Here is a 12611-nt window from a genome sequence, read left to right on the forward strand (position 1 = left end):
GTAATCTCTACTTAAACATGGTTCTCAACACTATATATTATTTCCCAATGATGTATGGCTATCCTATGACGTTTGAGTAGATCCGTTTTGTCCTATGGGTTAATTGATGATCGTGATTGGTTTGAGTTGCATGTTTTATTATTGGTGCTATCCTTTGGTGCTCTCCGTGTGGCGCAAGTGTGAGGGATTCCTGCTGTAGGGTGTTGCAATACTTTCATGATTTGCTTATGGTGGGTGGCGTGAGTGAAGAAGCACATACCCGAGCAAGTAGGTTGTTTGCATATGGGAGTAAAGAGGACATGATACTTTAATGCTATGGTTGGGTTTTACCTTAATGATCTTTAGTAGTTGCAGACGCTTTCTAGAGTTCCAATCATAAGTGCATATGATCCAAGTAGAGAAAGTATGTTAGCTTATGCCTCTCCCTCAAATAAAATTGCAATAATTATTACCGGTCTAGTTATCGATTGCCTAGGGACAAATAACTTTCTTGTGTGACAACAAGCTCTCTATTAAAACTAACTTAGTTGTGTCTTCATCTAAACAGCCCCTACTTTTTATTTATGCTCTCTCTTTTATCTTGCAAACCTATCCAACAACACCTACAAAGTACTTCTAGTTTCATACTTGTTCTAGGTAAAGCGAACGTCAAGTGTGCATAGAGTTGTATTGGTGGTTGATAGAACTTGAGGGAATATTTGTTCTACCTTTAGCTCCTCGTTGGGTTTGACACTCTTAATTATCGAAAGAGGTTATAATTGATCCCCTATACTTGTGGGTTATCACCCAACTACAATGAAACCAATAACATTGTATTATGATTGATAGCACCACTGCTCAAAGCAAAAGGAATCAACATCCTACAAAATCTAGACATGAGTATCACAAATATTACATAGTTTTGAATATGTGAAAACCGATGACGAAGGATTTACCACAAGAAAAGCATGAGCAACATCAAATAAGCCATAGGTGTTAAATAGACTATGCAACTATATTATTGACTATAGTGCAAGTGGGACTCTGTAAGAAATATGCCCTAAAGGCAATAATATTGTATTATTATTTTTTCGTTTTCATAATTAAGAGTTTACATTTCATGCTATAACTGCTACGATCCTGGAATATGTGCTTTGGTGGAAAACTCATATGCACGTGAGTAATGATAAATGATAAAGTATATGTTCCCGGTCTTGCCTCTAAGACTGGTTTAAGTGTAACAATTGTCCTAAAACAACATTTAGAGTATGACATTAGAAGAACAATCTTATTGAGTCGATCCAAACTTGTTCGTTACACTTTGAGGTAATATCGTCTAAAATCAGTTGTAATAACACAAAGTGTTAGCATGTGTTTTTAGTTCCTCATACCATACGGTGATCTTTGGGGTTGCTCTGACGTCATTTGAAACATGGTGATCATAATGAGAACTTACAGGTTCTTTAGAAAGTTTGACAATGGACTAGATAGCTCGATAGTGGGATTTTCTCCTCCAACGATGGAGAGATATTCTTAGGGCCCTCTCGGTGTCATGGCATCAATCATCGGCTGGGCAGAAACAAGTGACTATGTCACGGGGATGCCGAAACATTTCAATGAGAAAGAAGAACAAAGCCAGTAACGAGAAGAATGTTGGGAAACATAGTAGAAAAAAAAATCGCCCTACGATCACTCAGGAACAATATGAAGATGCATAACAGGTATGATCAACGATCGTTACCGACTCCGAGAGTGCAGCGAAAGTAGACGAATCATTATAGATCCTACTTGAAGTCCCTTGAACGTCGATGACGATCCCATGAACTTCCCACGAATGATCCCTCGAACGGAAGACCGAAAGCATGCCCTCTCTACTTGGTTGCAAGCGTACGGTCTTCATGATCTAGCAGCGCTTTGCCATCGAGAGCTAATTGACGCTGGAGAATTAGAGGGAGGAGATTAGAACCACATGGGGCTTCTAATTATGAGGATTAGAGGTGGCTAGGGATAGCTCTAATTAGTCAACTAGGACTAAGGGAGTCCTGGATTAGGGGGTGTTCGGATAGCCGAACTATACCTTCAAGCCGGACTCCTAGCTCTATGAATATACAAGGTTGAAGACTTCGTCCCGTGTCCGGAAGGGACTTTCCTTGGCATGGAAGGCAAGCTTGGCGATACGTATGTTCAGATCTCCTACCATTGTAACCGACTCTATGTAACCCTAACCCTCTCCGGTGTCTATATAAACTGGAGGGTTTTAGTCCGTAGGACAACATACACATCAACAATCATACCATAGGCTAGCTTCTAGGGTTTAGCCTCTCTGATCTCGTGGTAGATCAACTCTTGTAATACCCCTATCATCAATATTAATCAAGCAGGACGTAGGGTTTTACCTCCATCGAGAGGGCCCGAACCTGGGTAAAACTTCGTGTCCCCTGCCTCCTGTTACCATCCGGCCTAGACGCACAGTTCGGGAGCCCCTACCCGAGATCCGCCGGTTTTGACACCGACATTGGTGCTTTCATTGAGAGTTCCTCTGTGCCGTCGCGGTCAGGCCCGATGGCTCCTATGATCATCAATGGCGACGCAGTCCAGGGTGAGACCTTCCTCCCCGGACAGATCTTCGTCTTTGGCGGCTTCGCACTGCGGGCCGATTCACTTGGCCATCTAGAGAAGATCGAAAGCTACGCCCTGGCCGTCAGGTCAGATTCGGAAGTTTAAACTACACAGCCGACATCCGCGGGGACTTGATCTTCGATGGATTCGAACCACTGCAGAGCGAGCCGCACTGTCACGACGAGCATGATCTAGCTCTGCCGCCGAACAGTGCCCTGGAGGCCGCACCCGCATCGGCACCGACCCCTAGTTCGGAGCCGACCGCGCTGATCGAGGATGGGCGGTTGGACGCCACCTCGGGGGCTGCGATCCCAACGGCAGTTGAGCCGAACACCAGCCCCGTACTCTGCAAGACTCGTGGCTCCATGGAGCCGGATTCTTCTCCGGACTAAGAACTCTCTGCGCCCCTGCCAAGCGAATCCGATTGGGCATCGTTCATGGAGTTCACGGCCGCGGACGTCTTTCAGCACTCGCCTTTCGGTGATATCCTGAAGTCACTAAAGTCTCTCTCTTTATCAGGAGAGCCCTAGCCGGACTACGGCCAGCAAGGTTGGGATTCGGACGATGAGGAAATTCAAAGCCCACCCACCACCCACTTGGTAGCCACTGTCGATGATTTAACCGACATGCTCGACTTCAACTCCGACGACATCAACGGTATGGACGCCGATGAAGGAGATGATGAAGAACCAGCGCCCACTAGGCCCTGGAAAGCCACCTCGTCATATGACATATACATGGTGGACACCCCAAAAGAGGGAGAGGGCGATGGAACAGCGGAGGATGACCCCTCCAAGAAACAGCAAAAGCGTCGGCATCAGCGGCGCCGCTCAAAATCCCGCCAACACAAAACGGCGATTCCAGCACGGGAGATAATAATACCCCGAAAGCACCGAAGAACATCCCCCCGAGCAAGATTTAGCACAGGAGGATGGAGAAACCAGCCCTCATGAGAGAGCGGCCGACAGAGAGGTCGAGGACGATAATTGTATGCCTCCCTCCGAAGACGAGGCAAGCCTCGACGATGACGAATTCGCCGTGCCAGAGGATCCCGTCGAACAAGAGCGTTTTCAACGCAGGCTTATGCACACGGCAAGAAGCCTCAAGAAAAATAGCAACAGCTTAAAGCTGATCAAGATCGGCTAGTCTATAGATGGACTGAAGTCCTTGCGGCCGAAGAGCATAAACCCAAACGCCCCTCCAAGTGCTACCCGAAGCGTAGGTTGCTACCCCGATTAGAGGAGGAAGCACTCGATGCGGCCGACAGGCCACCTCGTTGCCACGACAGAGAGGCCTGATGGCCCTCCACCCAAGCCGCTCCCCGTACCAAGGCACGGGAATATGCGCCGGACTTACGAGACATGTTGGAGGAAAAGGCAATGCAAACAAGATCGATCTACGGATTGCGTAGGCACCCCATGGATCAGGATGATAACCATCACACCGGCCACAAATTCGGCAAGGCCAAACACAGTAGACAAAGCTCATTGGAGCTACGTTATGATATCGCCCAGTACAGAGGCGCCGCACACCCATTGTGCTTCACAGACGTAATAATGGATCATCAAATCCTCGAAGGTTTTAAACCCATAAACATCGAATCATATGATGGCTCAATAGATCCCGCGGTATGGATCGAGGATTATCTCCTTCATATCCACACGGCCCGTGGCAATGATTTCCACGCCATCAAATACCTCCCACCCAAGCTTAAAGGACCAGCCCGGCAGTGGCTCAACAGCCTACCAACAGGGTCAATTAGCTGTTGGGAGGACCTGGAAGCCGCATTCCTCGACAATTTCTAGGGCACTTATGTGCGACCCCCAGACGCTGACGACCTAAGCCACGTAATTCAGTAGCCAGATGAATCGGCCAGGCAATTCTAGACACGGTTCCTAACAAAGAAAAATCAAATACTCGACTGTCCGGACGCAGAGGCCTTAGCAGCCTTCAAGCATAATATCCGTGACGAGTGGCTTACCCGGCACCTAGGACAGGAGAAGCCAAAATCTATGGCAGCACTCACGGCACTCATGACCCGCTTTTGCGGGGAGAAGACAGCTGGCTTGCTCGTAGCAACAATATGACCAAGAACCCTGGTCGTTCGGACACCAGGGACATTAGTGGCAGGTCACGTCGCAACGAGAAGAAGCGCCGCATCAACAGCGACAATGCTAAGGATACGAAAGTTAATGCCGGATTCAGAGGCTCTAAATCCGGTCAGCGGAAGAAGTCATTCAAAAGGAATCCTAAGGGTCCGTCCAGCTTGGACCGAATACTCGACCGCTTGTGCCAAATACATGGCACCCCCGAAAAGCCGGCCAATCACACCAACAGGGACTGTTGGGTGTTCAAGCAGGCAGGCAGATTAAGCGCCGATAGTGAAGACAAGGGGTTGCATAGCGATGACGACGAGGAGCCCCGGCCACCAAACAACAAAGGACATAAGGGTTTTCCCCCACAAGTGCGAACGGTAAACATGATATACGCCACCCACGTCCCCAAAAGGGAGCGGAAGCACGCGTTAAGGGACGTATACGCGGTAGAGCCAGTCGCCCCAAAGTTCAACCCATGGTCCTCCTGCCCGATCACCTTTGATCGAAGATACCATCCCACTAGCATCCGTCATGGCGGATTCGCCGCATTGGTTCTCGACCCAATTATTGACGGATTTCATCTCACTAGAGTCCTTATGGATGGCGGCAGTAGCCTGAACCTGCTTTACCAGGATACAGTGCGGAAAATGGGCATAGATCCCTCAAGGATTAAGCCCACCAAAACGACCTTCAAAGGCATAATACCAGGTGTAGAGGCCAGCTGCACAGGCTCAGTCACACTTGAAGTGGTCTTCGGATCTCCGGATAATTTCCGAAGCGAGGAGTTAATCTTCGACATAGTCCCGTTCCGCAGTGGTTACCATGCACTGCTCGGGCGAACCGCATTCGCCAAGTTCAATGCGGTCCTGCACTACACATACCTTAAGCTCAAGATGCCAGGCCCTTGCGGAGTCATTATGGTCAATGGAAACACCGAACGCTCCCTCCGAACGGAGGAGCACACGGCGGCCCTTGCAGCGGAAGTACAAAGCAGCCTCTCCATGCAGTTCTCCAGTCCGGCCATTAAACGTACGGATACCGTCAAGCGCGCCCGGAGTAACCTACAACAAGACCGCCTGGCACGTTCCAAGCAGGTGTAGCAATGCGGCCCCAACCCCAACCCCCGCAAAAAGGCGACGGCAGTACTTCGCGTACATAACTACGCTCTAGAAATACCATGGGCATAGGGGGAGGGGCACCATCAGGCACGCCCAAAACACGGCTTAAACCGCACCAGGGGCTGCCAATTTTTTTCTTTTCTCTTACTTCCAGGACTCTACTCTTCGGAAGGCTTGTTCGGCAGTTCAATTGCCGCACAAACGATGCAAGGACCAGGGAAGCAGACAAGCCATGCCGCATCACGGAAATCCCAGGTGGTCTCTATCACGAGCAGTATACCTGTTTCACATACTATTCCGCAGCTTGCCCCCGGAGCAGACATGTTAAATAGTCCAACTTTTTGTTTATTGCATTACTTGTATCGTTCTGCTTTGATCGCAGCTATTTTAATGAATAATGCATAGCTTTTGTCTATTTTTTGCATTACCTTTATATATATATATATATATATATATATATATATATATATATATGTTCCGTAATGACATATTGCACCCGTACACTTTGGTACGGCCAAAATACGCCAGGGGCTTCAGTACCCCTCAACATGGTGTAAGAAGTCCGAACACTTTAACAAGTGCGGCACCCCAAACTTATAGCATTATATGCATCGGCTCCGAATCATGTCTTGGGTCAATAGTTGGGTTTGCCCGGCTCCTATGTTTTGGTGCCTTACGTTCCGCTATATCGGCTAAGGTGGCACTAGGAGAACCACTGCGATTGTGCCCCGATTGAGCTGGCTCGAGCACCTCAGTGGAGAAAGCTAAAACTGACCGTCATGATGAGGCGAGAGCTGGTCGCTGTTCGAGAGGTCTTTTCGAGTCCTTAAAGACTTATGCCGCTTAGGGCGAGGAGTCGGCTCTGTCCGGCCAAGGCGTGGATAGCGCCCCGAACTCGATCTTCCGAATACTAGGGGCTTCGCCGAAATTTAAAATTATAGAATTCTATGGCTAAGTGAGAATGTTCACGCATTATAGTCCGATTGCCTCGTTCGTTGGGCTGGGCGCCTCCCTCGAAGGACCCAAATATGGGAAAAAGAGCGCCCATGTTTATCCTGAACACCCCAGCACCAGCGGCAAGGGGGCAGAAGCCGACGACTCGCCATCTCTCAGTATTGATAAACAGCCGCACAGAAGGTAATATTTTAAATTCAAGCAGCATTGCTTAGCGCATATGAACAAGTTTTCAGCACACAGGATAACACGAGCGGGTTTTACTCAAAAAATACATCCTTGGTACATTCATCCGCAACAAGGCGGGCACCCTTCAGAACATCCTTATAATAATTCTTGGGCTTGCGATGCTCTTTCCCCGGAGGTGGCCCGTCCTTCACAAGCTTCTCCGCATCCAGCTTGCCCCAGTGCACCTTAGCACGGGCAAGGGCCCTACGGGCACCTTCAATGCAGACGGAGCGCTTGATGTCTCCAAGCCTTGGACAGGCCTCCACCAGCCGCTGCACCAGCCCGAAAAAGCTCCCAGGCAGGGCCTCTCCAGTCCACAGCTGAACTAGGAGGCCCTTCATGGCCTGTTCGGCTGCCTTGTGGAGCTCGACCAGTTGCTTCAGCTGGTCGCTCAGGGGCACGGGGTGTTCGGCCTCAGCGTAATGAGACCAGAACACCTTCTCCGTCGAGCTGCCCTCCTCGGCTCGATAGAATGCGGCGACATTGAATACACTCCGGGGAAGATCTGCAAATGCCCCTGGAGAGCTCCGGATTCGGGTAAGTATCAAGTAACTCACGTTTATATGTTTACTTTGCATAAAAAATGCCTTACCCGCCGCTATCTTCTTCACCTCATCCAACCTTTGGAGGGTCTTCTGGGATTCGGCCTTGGCAGATTTAGCATTTTCAATAGCCAACGCAAGCTCGGACGCTTGCGTCTTCGAGTCACGCTCCAAACTCTCATGTTTTTCCATGAGAGCCTGAAGCTCTTGCCGCACCTTGCCAACCTTGGCCTCATACTTCGCCCGCTTGGTGCGCTCCAAGGTCAAATTCTTCTCGGCCTCGTCCAGCGCTTTCTTAAGGGTCGCCACCTCAGACGTGGCCCCTACAATAGCCACGATAATCCTATCATTTTTCGCAATTGCACCTTTTTTATATACATATTCAAACAGGGTATTTCTTACCTTCCTTCTCCTCGAGCTGCTTCTTGGCACGCCCGAGCTCTTGCTCCGACTTCTCTAGGCTCTGCTTCAGCACGTCCACTTCCGCAGTCAGTGCGGTGAACGCTAGCAGGGAAGCCTGCATACGCATATTGACTCCTTTTGTTAGACTCCTACGAATTCTTTGATCCTCTATTCGGCTTTTCTTCCTGAACGCCCAACAGAGTATCTTGGGCTACTGTCTATGCGGTACTATTACTTACGCATTCTTTACTTACCTCAAAGCCTGTTAAAAGGCTTGTACAAGCTTCGGTCAGTCCGCTTTTGGCGGACTGAACCTTCTGGATCACCGCACTCATAATAGTGCGGTGCCCCTCGTTGATGGAGGCACCTTGGAGCGCCTCCAACATATTGTCCGGCGCCTCCGGTTGGACGGAGGTCACCGGCACGGTAGGATTGCTCCTCTTGGAAGGAGGTCGCCCGCCAGTGTCTGGAACCTTTGAAGATTCCGGAGCTATGTCCGGCCTAAAGCCGGACTTGGAGCCCTGGGGGGTTTCCTCCCCTTTGCTTTGGGAGTCCGGGAGGTCTCCTTGCGGCGCCTCCAGGACCACCTCCTCCCTGCTTGGAACCTATTGGGACAACACTTCGGTGTCACCCGTAGGGCGGGGGGAGGAAGCCGTCGGAAGCGAGTTCACCTCCGACAAGTCCAGTGAGCCGCTCGACGATGCGTCAAGCCGGTCTTTGGGTGGGCTACATAAACACATTTGACATAAGGGAAAGCTGTGCAATAAACAAATACTATGAGTCACTCCGGTATCCGGATACTTACGATTTCGCCAGGGGCTTGGCCCTGGGCTGCCAATCCTCTTCGTCATCGTCAGCCTTGGCGGAGTAGTCCGGAGGAAGGGTTTTCCTCTTCTTGGACCCTCCGGCCTATTCAGAGACGGCGGCCTTCCTTTTCTTCTCTCCTTCCACTGGAGGGGGAGAGGTCTCTTCTTCTTCCTCCTCATCTTCATGAGAGGAAGGCGCTTCAGGACCGTCAGATGACGAATCCGATACCTCCTGGTGTCGGGCACTCTTTCGAGTCCACGTGGCCCTTTTCGTGGCCTTCTTCTCCGGCACCACATAGGGCGCCGGGACCAGCAGCTTCGCTAAGCGAGCGTCCGCTGGGCCTTCGGGCAGAGGAGCCAGACAGTTTATTTGTCCGGATGTCACCACCCAATCCTATCAAAGATAAGGGAACTCAGATCCCGCATAGAGTCAAACTATGAAAAACTGATACCCTGTAAAAAGACAAAAGCAGCTTACCGCATGAGCGTGATGCTGAGTACTGAATCCGCGATCCTCGGCAGTGGATGCGGGAGCCTCGGCGCCCTTGAAAAGTATCCTCCAGGCATCTTCGTACATCATGTCAAAGAGCCTGTTTAGAGTTTGATGCTGCGCCGGGTCGAACTCCCATAGGTTGAAGGCCCATCGTTGAAACGGGAGGATCAGGCGGATGAGCATAACCTGGACTACATTGACAAGCTTGAGCTTCTTGTCCACCAGGGTTTGGATGCATGTTTGGAGTCCGGTCAGCTCTCCTTTTTTACCCCACAACAGGCAGGTCTCCTTCTAGGAGGTGAGCCGCGTAGGGGGTCCGAACCGAAACTCGGGGGCTGCGACCCATTCGGGGTCGCACGGCTCGGTGATGTAAAACCACCCTGACTGCCACCCCTTCAGGGTCTCCACAAAGGAGCCCTCGAGCCATAGGACGTTGGCCATCTTGCCAACCATGGCGCCGCCGCACTCCGCCTGGCTGCTGCGCACCACCTTCGGCTTGACATTGAAGGTCTTTAGCCGTAAGCGGAAATGGGGGCAGATGCGGAGGAAAGCCTCGCACACGACAATAAATGCCGAGATGTTGAGGACGAAGTTCGGGGCTAGATCGTGGAAATCCAGGCCATAGTAGAACATGAGCCCCCGGACAAATGGATGCAGAGGGAAGCCCAGTCCGCGGAGGAAATGGGGGAGAAATACCACCCTCTCATGGGGCCTAGGAGTGGGGATGAGCTGCCCCTTTTCGGGGACCCGGTGCGCGATGTCGCTGGCCAGATATCCGGCCTTCCTCAGCTTTTTTCTGTGTCCCTCCATGACGGAGGAGACCATCCACTTGCCTCCCGCTCCGCACATGACTGGAGAAGGTCGAGGTGGTAGTGCAGACTTGGGCGCTGGAGCTCGAGTGCGCAAGAATGGATAGGCAGAGGAGGAAGAAGGCGTGGGAGAAAAGGTGGATCCTTATCCCCTTATATGGGTGGACGTGACTACATGTCCCCACCAGCCTAGTAAAACTAGCTTATCTCCAAGCGCCGTAATCAAAGGCGCAGTTGGGTTACCCACGCTCGTATTGATGAGAATCCCGGAATGAGGGGACACGATCTCTGCTTCAACAAGACGTGCCAAGGAAACCACCTCGCACAACGCGCTGAGGTGGGATAATTAAATGGATAAAGGCTTGGCCGTGGTGTGTCTCACCACGGAATACGTCAGCAGATTAGATTTGTGTTAATATTATTATTCTCTCTATGGCAATATGTGGAAACTTATTTTTCAGATCCGGACACTATCTTTGTGTTCAAGATCTTCTATGAAGTATTTGGAGGAGGAACCCGCCTTGCAATGCCGAAGACAATCTGCGCGCCGGACTCGTCGTCATTGAAGCCTGGTTCAGGGGCTACTGAGGGAGTCCTGGATTAGGGGGTGTTTGGATAGCCGAACTCCTGGACTATGAAGATACAAGATTGAAGACTCCATCCCGTGTCCGGAAGGGACTTTCCTTGGCATGGAAGGCAAGCTTGGCGATACGGATGTTCAGATCTCCTACCATTGTAACCGACTCTATGTAACCCTAACCCTCTCCGGTGTCTATATAAACCGGAGGGTTTTAGTCCGTAGGACAACATACACATCAACAATCATACCATAGGCTAGCTTATAGGGTTTAGCCTCTCTGATCTCATGGTAGATCAACTCTTGTAATACCCCCATCATCAATATTAATCAAGCAGGACGTAGGGTTTTACCTCCATCGAGAGGGCCCGAACCTGGGTAAAACTTCGTGTCCCCTGCCTTCTATTACCATCCAACCTAGACGCACAGTTCGGGACCCCCTACCCGGGATCTGCCGGTTTTGACACCGACAAGGACCAACAAAAAGTAGAACTATATCAACTAGAGGAGGCTCCAAAACTTGTGTTATTCAATTGGGCACCAAACTCCACTATATAACCTTTTGGCCCAAGTTTCCTTCCACCTCTTGGCCTTATTAGGCCCATTGATATTAAATTATATATATATATATTTGTTCTAAACATTTTCAGAGCATTATATATATAATTTAACATCATCAGAAACATTTTCCACCTATATATATTAATCGCTATTACCCGATATTCACTAAAACCCTTCCTGTGACCCCAAAACACTTCCGGAACCTCTCAGAACCATTCCGGATATTAATGAAATAATTCCACAAATATATTCTCATCACTCCTATTCTATTAACACTCAATAGATCGTGATTACCTTAATATTGTGACCCCTTAGGTTCGGTAACCATAGACATGAACGAAACCCCTTCGTTCAATGACCGATAGCGGAACCATGGACATCCACATCAGTCCCTATGATTACATGTTAGCATGTGATGTTCCCCTTGCTTCGCGATACTTTACAAAACCAATGTGCATCAGTATCCTCCAGAGTCATCACCATGCTCACTATATCATTGCTCTCGTTACCGGTTTTGTTCTTATTTCTTGGTGACGTGTTCTCACATCCCTGTCACGTAGTCACCTATGTCTGGCCAGCCGATGATGGATGCCGTCACACCGAGAGGGCCCTAAGAATATCTCTCCATCATCGGAGGAGCAAATCCCACTCTCGAGCTGTCTGGTCACTTGTCTAACTTACCGGTGTGCCTGAAAGTTGTCGTTATGATCACCTTGTTACAAATGACATTTGAGCAACCCCAAGCCCATTGTCCGGTAGGAAGTGACCGAGACACTCTCATAGTCTGAGGAACTAAAATACATGCTAACACTCCATGTTATAACAGATGATTTCAGACCATATGATCACATAGTATAACAAACAAGTATTGGGTCTATTCAATATTATTGTTCTTCTAACGTCATACCCTCAATATTGTTTTAGGACTACCATTACACTTAACGATACCCTAGGATCCAGAAAACATGATCACCAATAATACTTGATCTGGTCTTAGAGGCGGGACCGGGAACCTATTGTTTACCGTTTATCATTCCACACATGCATATGAGTGTTCCATTGAATCACATATTCTAGGATCATAGCAGTTATAGCATGTAATATAAACTCTTAACTTATGACTAATGGAAATATAATAATACAATATTATTGCCTCTAGCGCATATTGTGACGCCCGGATAATTAAGCTACAGTAATCCCCCATTAATGGTGCCATGTTATCATGTTACTGTTGCTAATCTCTGCTTGACCCAAATCGCAATTCAAATTCTAATCCAAATCAAAGTCAAAATTAAAAGTTTTCAAACATAAAATCTAAAATGTTCAAGGTGTGGCAAATAATCCCTGGATAATTGTCATGTTGGAACCAACCTCTTTGAATTCTCAAAATGCCCCTGGAAGAAATTTTTGGTTAGCAACGATTAAAT

The sequence above is a fragment of the Triticum aestivum genome, chromosome 6A (assembly GCF_018294505.1).
Source record: "Triticum aestivum cultivar Chinese Spring chromosome 6A, IWGSC CS RefSeq v2.1, whole genome shotgun sequence".
Classification (NCBI taxonomy): domain Eukaryota; kingdom Viridiplantae; phylum Streptophyta; class Magnoliopsida; order Poales; family Poaceae; genus Triticum; species Triticum aestivum.